Source organism: Podarcis filfolensis (assembly GCF_964270895.1).
Source record: "Podarcis filfolensis genome assembly, chromosome: 15".
Classification (NCBI taxonomy): domain Eukaryota; kingdom Metazoa; phylum Chordata; class Lepidosauria; order Squamata; family Lacertidae; genus Podarcis; species Podarcis filfolensis.
This window is the reverse complement of record NC_139618.1, coordinates 16,310,417-16,323,015: the sequence shown is the minus strand read 5'-3', so window position 1 is coordinate 16,323,015 and position 12,599 is coordinate 16,310,417. Positions and strand designations below refer to the sequence as shown.

The window sequence follows — 12,599 nt, the reverse complement described above, 5'->3', positions numbered from 1 at the left end:
CCAAAAGTCTAATGAAACCAGCTCCTGGAAGATTTTAAACAGCTTGTATTTTTAAGACATGCTGCTTATTTAAGGTTCCAAAACAGCTTGAAGGGAAATACTGCAGAACATCCAGATCGGCTGTAGTGGTTTAATTTTCAAAGGTGAAGCCAGGCTGTTTGCATGTGGGAGCCCATGAAGATGAGAGAAGGAAGCAGACTAACAGAGATGCATGATTGGCAGTGGGGAGAGATTTGAAAGCCTGGCTCATAAGTTGATCACGGGGACATCAGAAGTAAATTCCTCGAATGGCACTAAGAACATAAGAGCCTTCTGGATCAGGCAAGTGGCCCATCTACTCCAGCATCCTAGAATCCTAGAATTGGAGAACTGGAAGAGACCCTGAGGGTCATCTAATTCCAGCCCCCTACAATGTAGGAATCACAGCTAAGGAATCCCTGATGGATGGCCACCCAACCTCTCTTTGAAAACCTCCAAGAAAAGAGAATCTATCTTCTGGGTTCTCACAGTGGCTGACCAGATGCTCCAAAGGGAAACCCACAATCAGGATCCGAGTGCAGAAGCACTCTCCCCTCCTGTGGTCTCCAGAAACTGGTATTCAGAAGCATCATCAGCTTCTGAAACAACATGAGCAGCTCACATAAAGCGAGGGTTCTTAATAGGACTTCAGCAGCCAGCAAAAGTGACACGTATCATTATCAACCGAAACTCCAGGGAGGAAATTCATGCTCTGTATTCAGAGCTGATCATGTTGCTTCTGGTCCTTAGCAATTCTCAGGCAGCTGGCTATTAGGGGTGCAATAAAAGCTACCCTGACTCAGAGAGGAATTACCATAAAATCTTCTGCAAAGGATGTTCACATGGAGTGACTGAAATTGCATCCGGCAAAGCTTGCTTCCCCAGAGAGCTTATCTCAAGTGGACAGAAAAATCTCACAGGCCTTACTCTAATGCCAGCCAAATAAAAAATAAAAATATCAGTTTTAGCTTGCAGCAGGAAATGCAGCCACCACTCACCATTAAGGGTGGATAGATTGGTAACTGCTTGGAACAAATAGTTATAAGGTATCAATTCACATTAAAGCTCCTATATATCTGAAATTGGACCCCGCTGGATAAGGCCAAAAGAGGCCCATCTAGTCCAGCCTCCTCTTCTCACAGCACTGTGCATAAGAACTGAAACAGGAGAGCAGCTCCAGTCTCTATAGCCACAAACAGAGCTGGTCCCTTTGAAATAAGTGCTCTGATGTTTTCAGCACCTGGCTGTTGGAGGTGCATTTTCTTATTGAGACAGGTGCTACTTCAGAATGGTGGGCACTCTGGGGTTGCAAGCAGAGGGTACAAACAACCCTGCCCCCCCAACCCGAGAAACAGGGAGAGGGATACCAGGGGCCCATTTGAATCACAGAATCAGAGTACTGTAGAGTGGAAGGACCCCAGGGGTCATCTAGTCCAACCCTCTGCAATGCAGGATTCACAACTCATTCCATGGAGTCTTTGAAGACCATAGATCTCTTCCTGAAGGAGAGTCTCCACCCCCATCATTCTGCCCGGACACTGAGGTCCAGCGCCAAGGGCCTTCTGGCGGTTCCCTCATTGCGAGAAGCAAAGCTACAGGGAACCAGGCAGAGGGCCTTCTCGGTAGTGGCACCCGCCCTGTGGAATGCCCTCCCATCAGATGTCAAAGAGATAAACAACTACCTGACATTTAGAAGACATCTGAAGGCAGCCCTGTTCAGGGAAGTTTTTAATGTGTGTCATTTTAATGTATTTTTCATCTTTGTTGGAAGCTGCCCAGAGTGGCTGGGGAAACCCAGCCAGATGGGTGGGGTACAAATAATAAATTGTTGTTGTTGTTGTTCCTGCAGGATGTTTTCTGCCTGCAAGCATCTAACTGGCTTAGTCAAACACTGTTTAAGTGCTTAGCTGCACTTCTGGGACTTGAGGAACAAATCTGAGCTATTTAAAGAGGAGGTGGAGGGTCTTCTCTGCAATAGGACAAGATGCCCCAAACATTTTAACAACTCAGAGGGAATTTGTTAGGCATTTGATAAACAGCGCAAAGTACTTCTTGATTCAGTCATAATAAAACAAAGTGAAAGCTTTATTGCCCTTTACACAATCGGTGTCTGTTGTAAAACTATTTTCTAGAATCCATGTCTGGAAGAGCATCTGTACTCTTGCCGAAGTTAATTTTTTTCCTACTGGCCTTAATAAAAGTGTTGTTCCTTGTGATCCTGGGGCAAATAAAGCAGGAAGCAAGCAGATGTGCAGCCTTCCCTCCAACGTCTGGAACCATTGAACTGTAGAGCTGGAAGGGACCCTCAAGGTCACGCAGTAAGGTTAAAAGGTAAAGGACCCCTGGACGGTTAAGTCCAGTCAAAGGCAACTATGGGGTATGGCGCCGTTTACCTTCCCACCCCAGTGGTACCTATTCATCTACTTGTGCTGGTATGCTTTCAAACTGCTAGGTTGGCAAGAGCTGGGACAGAGCAATGGGAGCTCACCCCGTCACGGGGATTCGAACCACTGACCTTCTTTTATCTGTTTCTCTGCCCCTGCAACTGACTCTAATGTTCACTTTTCATAGAATCCTATAATTGTAGACTGGGCATCTTCCTCCATCTCAAGCCCATCCCCCCCCCATCCCAACTTGCTCCTTTGCAGGAAGAACAGCCAATGACTTACATTACTCAAGGGATGAGATCCCATGTCCTGCTAATGGTTCCTAATTCAAATTATAAGGAGGATTCTTTGTTGAGACAAATGCATTGCACACACACACACACACACACAGGGGAGGGGGGAAATGCTGATTATCTGCTGAGGGTATTTTTCCACAGCACAAAGCATTTTTCTTCTTATTTCTCAGAAGAAACTAAGCTATTCCGCTCCTAAACTGGAGAGAAGCGTTCCACAGAAAACTGAAAATTCTCCCAGGTGAAGTACAGGCACTTGAACCCTTGGTTTTGTCCAGAATCAAACTGCCATTGAGATAAAATTATAGAATAGTAGAGTTGGAAGGGACCCGAAGCGTCATCTAGTCCAACCCTCTGCAATACAGGAATCCCAGCTGATCCTGGGTTCTTACCAGTGGAAGAGTGTTGCAAGCTACAAATCAAACCGAAACATAAACATTCCTGTTAATTTCTAGCCTTTAGTCCATGTCAGGTTTCCAAGCTCCACTTCCTCCCTCCCGCAATTTTTACTGCTGTGCTCGAGACATTAATGCAAGAGGTTCTGATAAACTTGCCAAGGTCACCTACAGCAAATAGCTGGATGCCCTTTATTGCAGCTGGCAGGGAGCAATAAATGGGTCTGAGGGAGTTGGCCTAAATAATCCAGATACTAGCGCTTTGTTGCAAAGAGGTGAAGGGAACCCTTTCATTTATTTTTTTTAAGTACCTAATATCTTACTATATAGAATGTGCTGCTGTGTGTGCCCAGGAACACCCCTGGGGTCCCTTCCAACTCTCCAACCCTGCAAGTCTATTTTCCCCCAGCTAGTGTGTTGTAGTGGTTAGAGTGTCAGACTAGGGACCTTCAAGAGACTAAGGTTTATTTTTATTTTATTTTTAATAAAATAAATTAATTTTTTATTATTAAAATAATTCAACATTAATACATACATGTTATGAATATACAAACATACATACATTTCAAACAATCCTTAAAAATATTCATACATACCCACACTCGATCCCACAAATACTTCATTTTCCCACCACCTCACCCCTCACCCCACCCTTGTGATAAACTTCCAATCTACTCAGTTGCAGTTTCTTTCCACTTCTATTACTTTCTTTCACATACTTTTAAACCAATTTTCTGCTTCTTTTTCTGTTACACATTGTTATCCATCTTATTTAGTATTTCAGTATTTATAACGGAACTTGTTTATTCTAATAGGAGTTCTGATTTTTCAATATAATTTTGCAAGTATCCTTTAAACACCTTCCAGTCCTTGTCTATCTTCTCTTTTGAGATCCTTCCAATTTCTCCCATTGTTTTGGATATATTGTAATACTCCAGTAATTTGGAAAGCCATTCTGTTTTTGTCGGTATAATACCACTTTTCCAATTTTTCGCAATCAGTAACTTTGCGGCTACTGTTGCGTATAAATATAATGTCTTCTTCCTTTAGACTTCCTGGTACTATTCCCAATAGAGAGTCCAGGGTTTATATATCCCCCCAACTGGGCCATGAAGCTCACTAGGTGACCTGTGGGGCCTCTCAGCCTGAGCTACCTCACAGGTTTGTTGTGGGGCTTCAATGAGGGAGAGGACCCCAAGAGTCATCTAGTCCAACCCCCTGCAATGCAGAAATCACAGCTGGGTGTAATACTAGACTTCCTTCAGCCATTAGGTACACCTTTTATGGGTCTGTTTGGTACAAGGGAAGTAGCTTTCAATGTAAATATTTGCTCATCACTCTCCTCTTTGGATAACTGTAGAAACAGAGATCTTATCAGTTGCTTTATGATCGAGAGCCTATGGTAGTGGGCAGGTGGTATCACTTAAGGGAGAACCCCCTGAATCAGCCTTATTATGCCATCCCAGCAGCCATCTGGTACAAAGTTCTCTCTGTCCGTCTCCAGGAAAGGGGTAGAAAATAAAACTCTGCTAGTCTGGTAATCCCCTGTTGCAAATGGAGGAGGCCACCCATGGAATAATGTATTGCTGAGTGGTCATCTGGCAGGGATTATTTATCTGTGATTCCTGCAACGGCTAGATGACTCTTGGGTTCCCTTCCAATTCTACAGTTCTAGGATTCAATCTCCAAGAGTTGGGAAACTCCAGGGGCATACCCTCCAACATTTCTCCAATGAAAATAGGGACATCCTGTTTCATCATCAACATCATCATTTAACTGGGTTTCCCCAGCATTCTGTGCAGCTTCCAACATATATAAGAACATAATAAAACATTAAACAACGTCCCTATAAATTGGCAACCATCACGGTCTCCTGCAGGCATGAGTTCCATTGTTCGGCACCTTGCTGCTCAAATAAGTCCTTTGTTTTATCTATCTGCCAACATTCAACTCCATTGGATGTCTATAAGTTATGAGAGAGGGAGATAAACATTTCTCCGTCTGCTTTCTCCATGCCATGCATAGCTTTATAGGCCTTTATCATATCTCCTCTTACTCAACTATTTGCTAAACTAAAAAGTCCCAGATGCTGCAAACAGGGGTGTTGCCCTTCTCCAGGGGACCCCAAGAGTCATTTAGCCTAACCTCCTGAAATGCAGCAATCACTGCTATGCTATTCTCTCTGAGGTCAGGTGAACAGAACTATACAGAATATACCATACAGTGGTACCTCTGGTTACGTACTTACCGTATTTATCGCTCTATAAGACGCACCAGGCCACAAGACGCACCTAGTTTTTGGAGGAGGAAAACAAGGAAAAAAATATTCTGAATCTCAGAAGCCAGAACAGCAAGAGGGATCGCTGCGCAGTGAAAGCAGCAATCCCTCTTGCTGTTCTGGCTTCTGGGATAGCTGCGCAGCCTGCATTCGCTCCATAAGACGCACACACATTTCCCCTTACTTTTTAGGAGGGAAAAAGTGAGTCTTATAGAGCAAAAAATACGGTAATTCGTTCCGGAGGTCCGTTCTTAACCTGAAACTGTTCTTAGCCTGAGGTACCACTTTAGCTAATGGGGCCTCCCACTGTTGTTGCGCTGCCACCACGGGATTTCTGTTCTCACCCTGAAGCAAAGTTCTTAACCCGAGGTACTATTTCTGGGTTAGTGGAGTCTGTAACCTGAAGCATATGTTAACCCGAAGTACCACTGTATGCAACTGCACCATAAATTTGTATAATGGCATTATATTGCCTTTTTTATCACTTTATTGAGGCTGTGAATTTGCATTTTATACTTTGCATTTTGCCTTATTGTGCACTTCAACTCCTGACACAGGTACAGCGGTGCCTTGATAGTCGAACGACTTGGCTCCCAAACAAATTGGCTCCTGAACGCCACAAACGCAGAAGCGATCCAGTTTGCGAATGTTTTTCGGAAGCTGAACATCTGACACGCCTTCCGCAACTTCTGATTGAGTGCGGGATGCTCCTGCAGCCAATCAGAAGCAGCGCCTTGGTTTTCGAACCATTTTGGGGGTCGAATGGACTCCCGGAAAGGATTAAAATTGAGAACTAAGGTACCACTGTATTCTGCCGTAAGTGGGAAAATGGGCCCACATCTCCCCAATGGCTGCTTGATGAACAGCCATCGTCACATTTCTGGCAGCACCACATAATGTAATAAGAACAAGATTGTGACTTCTAATAATATTAGAAAGGCAAAACTGTATTGTATTGTTTGATCTTCAGGAAGCTGAAGAATTTTCAAGGAGCAAATTCAATTTCATTGCATCATATATACACCTACACTCAGTTATTTCCAAGTCAGGGTTTGTAAATTGGCATATGATCATTTCCAGTTGGAATTATATGATCTGTAAACTGGTATAGGACGACTTATTTTGGATGGTTGAGAAATTTGATTCCATTCAGTTGCAGGCCAACCTCCCTGATTTGCAATTCCCAGAACTGAAAAGCAGCACCCATCCTTTTATTATTATAGTAGTTATTTTTAAATTTATTATTTATTACATTTCTCTAGCGCCCTTCATCAGAGGATCACAGGGCAGCTTACAATATAAACACTCAAAAATACATAACATCCATAAACAAAAACAATAACCCCCCCCAAGAGTTTATTGTGCTTTATTGGGCAAAATTGCATGCAAAAATGTGTATATTAGTGTAGCCTTATGAGGCTTTGCCCTCGGGTGGGAAAAATATTGCGCCTGGGGAAGGGAAGTGGGAGTCAACAGACACTCAAGGAATAGTTTCGGAGAAAAGGCTTTTATTTCTACCATCCATGAACTGGTAGAAGGAGCAAGTGTGATAGTTCACAAAAAGCATGCACGGGTTCACAGTCATGTGCACAGAGTTTATATACCCATTCCAGTTCCCTCCCCCTTTCTCCTCCCTCAGGAGTCCTGCCCCATGAGTTCCTCTGAGCATTAACAGAAAGCTGTCTTGGGACTGTTGCAACAAGAATGAGAATGGGACTATTGGACTCTTCCCAGGAAAGGGGAATGAGAACAGTTCAGCATGTCCAAGAAGTTGCAACTAGAATGAGATACTCAGGCCTGAGTATTCTTGGCAACGACAGAGCCTATTCATTAGCCTTTAAAAGTAACATTTTCTTGTGAGAAAAGGAGAGACAAGCAAAGAAAAGCTGTTTTGGATTTTTAGAAGACAAAAGGAGTTTTCGATAGTTTTGAGGCCTGGGGCGATTATTGAAGCCTGGGGTAATTTCAGACAGGATTTGGGTATCCTGCCCCTACATTAGAAGACATTTGCAGTAGAATACTGATTAATTTTCATTATACTGTATATTTTTTGGAAATGTGGAGAACTGAAATGAAACTTGGAAAGATGAAACTTGAGAGAAACCAAAACAGAGAGATTTGCCCAAATCAGCGGTGCAAGATACAGAAACTGACTCAAATCAGGGTCCATTTATTCCAAAATGAGGTGGAAAATCGTGAAAAGTGCCGCATTAGGATTCAGTGGCTGAAATGCCGAAAGAGGAATGAATCAATGAGTAAGTCAAGCAGATGCACCTAACGAGATGCCCTCCAGATGTTGGTGGGGCTGAACTCCCATATAGGCAGCGGCGCTTAAGGAGGGCGGAGTTACAGCCCGCCCGCAACATCTTGATACGCCCTCTCTGAAATACGGACTAGATGCAGCTCAGAAACGCAACCCGCCCCCCCCCCCACCGCTGCTGCACAATGGTCTCCTCCTCCCTCTTCGCCCGCCTGCCGAATGACGAGCCGAGCGATTTTCGCGGGCTGCCGCGGTGCTTGCTGGGAGCCGTACTCCTCCCTTGGTTTCCCGCCTTGCAAGGAAAGCCGGGGACGGGCTTCCCGCCGCGCACGAAATGGAGTCCTCGGCTCCTCCCAGAAGCCGCCGCCCTCCACCTCCCCCAAGATTCCGAGATGGTACGTTCGAGCCAATCAGCCGCCAGTTCCTTTTTGCCGCCCCCTCCCGCCCGTCTACATGGTACGTCCCGAGCGCTTAAAGGGAGCCGCACGTGGTTTGTTCGTTCTTTCGCTCGCGCCGCTGCTCGTCTTGCGTTTGGTCTACGGAGGGGAGGAAGGAGACGATGAGGCCTTGCAGGCGCCGAGGTTTGTCCGCGGGGCGGGGAGTGAGGCCGAGCCTCGGGGTTCCTTCAGCACTGGGCCTTTTTCTTGGGAGGGGGCCTTCCCTCTCCGCGGGATGATGATGCCGTGATAGGAAGTGCCGTCAGATGCGAGAACTGACGAGAGATTCCCACCGGCTGACCTCGGAGCAGAGCCACGCGGGCCGCCTTTAACCCCCGTCCCAATAGGGGCCCGTGAAGAAGAAGCCGCCCCCCATAACCCCCGCGTGGGGATGGAGGAGGCCGTGGGTGCGTTTGAGTCCCCCCTTGAAAGCACGTGGTGATGAGATCTGGCCTTCCCTAGGGTTGGGCGCTCGTGGAGAGGCTGGATCTGCAGATCCAAACGGAGGATCTGCCCACGCGGTTAGCAGGGGGGACCATATCGGAAATTATTTTGTCTACCCCATTTGAAATAACGCTCACGGGGGGGGGGGCAATGGGTTTCCGAAGTGCAGGGTTGTTGCTTTCTAGCTTACACCATAGGCTCATAGAATAATAATGGGGTTTTTTTTGTTACCCAGCCCATTTGACTGGGTTGCCCAGTCAGTTGACATCACAGCTGGGCTCCTGCAGAACTGGATTCTTCCAACCTCTTCCTTGAGCCACTTACTTTTGAGGCGGAGGGAGCCCTTCACTTAACTGCCTCCCTGACATTCGCTCTCTTGTTGCAGGTTTGTTTCATTTGCCACGTGGGGCCAGACCTGGAGTGGCAGGAGGGAGCATGGATCCTGACCCGCCTGCTTAGAAGCTAGCTGCCCTAAAGGTAAGCCTACAAGTCTCTGATACAGAGTAGTATTCCCTAGGGAAAGCCTCGCAGTGATGAAACAAAACCTCAACTAAGCTGGAATTACCGTCAGACTTTTGCTGTTGAGAAGGTTCTTTCTGAGCAATCCACACCCCAGTGGGGAGGACGTGCAGCTGCTTCTGCTCCCTCCACAAAAAAATAGCTGTGGTTAACAGGGTTGTCCTTTTTCTCTGCAGGGAGCTGAAGCTGTTTCTTCCCAAGAGGAGCATTCCTGTAGCCCTGGCTTCAAAGGTATGATGAGGCATTTTTTATTTCAGAAATGGGAGGGGAGGTCTTTCTGTGTCCTGGCTGGTGAGAGCAAGAACATTAGTTTTGCTGCTTGAGGATAGCCCAGTTCACATCTAAAGCTAGGTTAATGCTTCCTGTGAATGAAAATGTTGCAGCCAGAAGATTGCAAGCCACCTGGGCCAAGCCAGTTTGGATTAAGGTAGCACAGTAGAGCATGAGACTCCTCATCTCAGGGTCATGGGATCGAGCCCCATATTGAATTTTTAGATGGCCCTTGTGATCCCTTCCAACTATGATTTTGTATATCATTGATGTTTAATAATGCCTCTATAATCCACCTGGATCAGGGCTCATTTGTCCAAATGGATTTAGCGCCAGGACTTGGGTTGGAGCAGCTGCAGCCTTCAGTCTGGGAACTAAACTGGCTTGGGGAACATTTTTTCCGTCCGAGAGCCACAATAGGTTGCCGGGATAGTTCTCACCCTCAGTGGCGTAGCGTGGGTTGTCAGCACCCGGGGCAAGGCAAGTAATTTGCGCCCCCTAAACCCGTGGATTTGCGCCCCCTAACCCGTGGATTTGCCCTAACCCCAGATGTTGCGCCCGGTGCGGCCGGCCCCCCCTGCACCCCCCACACTACACCACTGCTCACCCTCGTTTAGTGTTACATGTTGAGCAGTCTGCTAAGTAGCAAATGTTGAAGGGGAAATAAATTGGACCTGCAATCCTCTACTGAAAACCATTTGTACTTTCTTGTTCATAGAGGGTGAGAAGAAGCAACTGTTTGTTTTCTCCTCTGGGTGGCAGCAGGGTCAAGAACAGAGGGCAATGGATTTCCAAGAGCCTGGAAAAGCCAGATGCTTCCCAACCAAGAGGTATGTTTGTTCCCTTGCCTACACTTGGTCTCTGAGGCCTGGCACATTAGCAGGGCAAATACGTAATGACTGCCTTCAAAGCACTGCACTCTGGTTTCGTAGCATCTCCTGAATTGCTGTGACTGGGTGTAATTAAGTGTGGTACCACTTGGCCCTTAGGCAATCTCTGCTGTAGATTCCTTGTGCCTGCTTCACAGTGGAGTGGAGAGGGGTGAAGATCAAATCATAAGGGCCTATGGTAGGGCTGGGCGATACCTGGTTTTGAACATCACAATATATCACAATGTCTGAAATAAGGGTTGAACTATGTAGGAGCATCGACTGGCTTCAGGTTTTCCCCACATCGTGATTTTTGCATAGCATAGACATACGAGAAACTAATATGATATGGACTGGTTAGGGGCAATATGTTGATATATTGCCCAGCCCTAGTCTGTGGTAGGTGGTGCAGTTAACTTAAGCAATGCTGGTCATGGTATTTCTACTGAAATGAGTTTGTCAGAAGGAGTGCCAGTTACTGTATTTACATGTGAATTTTCATGATGTCTTTCAGGTTAGTGGCTGATGACCAAGACCTTCCCCACCACCTCTATCTCTTTGCATATGGCATACCTGGCAGTGTGGCTGTGACTCCCAGAAAACAAGTAGAGGCTCATTCCAATCCAACTTCATCTTTGCAAAGTTTTGGGAACAGGGCAGAAGACAGAAACCTGTTTTGAAATGTCTCTTCTGTCTGTATGTGGCCACAAATATTTATAAGCTGTGAGAGTAAATAAAACTTACTTTTGAATGCACAACTACACTGGTTTTTTGTGTGCGCCTGAGGGAAAACGTGCAAACAGGCTAGTCTGCAGGGGGTGGGTTTCAGTTATCACCCTCTGCTAGCACATACCTGTGTGCGCACAAAATAGGTTTAGACTTGGTGGTTCTCGCTATCCTGTTGGTGATAGACCAACCAGGCCCATCATATCCTATGAGCAAGCAGGAGTGACAACCTGCCCACTGCTTCTCGGGCTCTTTCAGAACTTTAAATGGCTTTTGCCTTTCCTCTGCTGTATAGCACCATGCAACATGGTAGCTGTCAGCTATAACACCCTCACAGGGCTAGTGGGAGTTAAATACCATGTGTAAGGCACCAGGCCCTGTGGTGTAGCCATTGTCTTGGGGCTTGTTTTTTTCAGGGAGTGTTGCCACATGGAGACATTTTGCCCATCAACAAAGAGTGTGGCTACAGGGATTTATTATCCTTTCCTGTGAGTTTAAGTGGGAGGGGGGCAACTTATTTAAACATTGCAGTCCTTTGTGTTGCGCCAAAGCCACTTCTATTGAGCTTATTTGCTCAGGCACCTGTAAGTGTAGCAGCTCACAGGAGAGAAACTTGAAAAATGTGCTTTTGTGTGAATTGATGCCTTGGCAGATACTTTAAAAACACTTAAGATTCCCTGATGGAAGTTCAGTTAGCCAGAGAGATTTAGCACCAGCAATTTGAGTTAATAGTGTGAGAGAGGCTCGTTCTATTTGCCGTAGAAGCCTCATGCACAAGGTATGCATAGTTTTGGCACTCAGCCCCCCCTTTTGTTTTTTTAAACTATGCTTTTTATTAGGTTTTCATTTCATATACCCCTTGTCCACTCTCAAAAGGGGCAGTGTGCTCATTCCCTGTACGGTGAATGGTGGGTAGCTGATTGTTCTGAGACGCTTGGTGAGTCTATCACAGACTTGGCCCTCCCTGAGACTGGCATGGTTAGTAATAATAGTCTTAAGCACTGCAGGCTGTGAGGCAGTAAACACTTTATCTCGCAGGCAGCAGGATGTCGCCTTCATTAATGTGCCTGCCTGCATTTCCCAAGCAGACAGGTGCATGGATGATTGCAAATTGAAGGCTGAAGCTGCACAGGAAGCGAAAATGGAAGGGATAATGTCACATCTCAGGCATGCTTGTGCCATGCAGTTTCCCTTATTGCCTCCCCCAACTGATTCCATCCAAAGGGAGAAGCCCAATAGATGGCTAAATCTTAGCTGCTGGCATGTAAGCAGTACTGTTGGGCGCTCTTTTGAAACAGCCGGGGCTTGTGGTGAGCAACAGCCAGTTGATTTGCTCATTCTGTTCACGTGCCTGGGAGTATCTGGCTCAATCCAGCATGCATAGCATTCAGCCTTTTTGTCACGGCAACACTCATTCTGAAGGTGTCGCAGATAAGCCCAGATGCACAAGGGCAAAATCTCAAACTGGAGCAGAGCTTGGACTGCTGTTTGAACACATGAAGGTGATCAGCACAAAGTCTCGCTCTTGGGCTCTCAAAATCCTGCATTCTCTCCAACCAGCTTCAGGTAGTGGGAGAAGAGCCTTGTGGCCCTGCTGCTGCCTCCTGGGCTCTTAACAGAGGCCATTGGTAATGCAGTTACACCCCCACTCTGCCACAGCACCTCCTGTCTCTCCCCCTCCTCCTGTGCTTGCCACCCTGGCT

At 46.3% G+C, this 12,599-nt stretch overlaps 1 long non-coding RNA gene across 1 annotated transcript; it reads left to right on the top strand.

The window, feature by feature from the left end:
- Positions 1–8,083: 8,083 nt before the first annotated feature.
- LOC310749939 lies at positions 8,084–10,928 on the top strand. Its single transcript, XR_014541877.1, has 5 exons — positions 8,084–8,212; positions 8,898–8,989; positions 9,208–9,262; positions 10,020–10,131; positions 10,685–10,928. It is a non-coding gene; the product is annotated as an uncharacterized lncRNA (long non-coding RNA).
- The last annotated feature ends 1,671 nt before the right edge of the window (positions 10,929–12,599 follow it).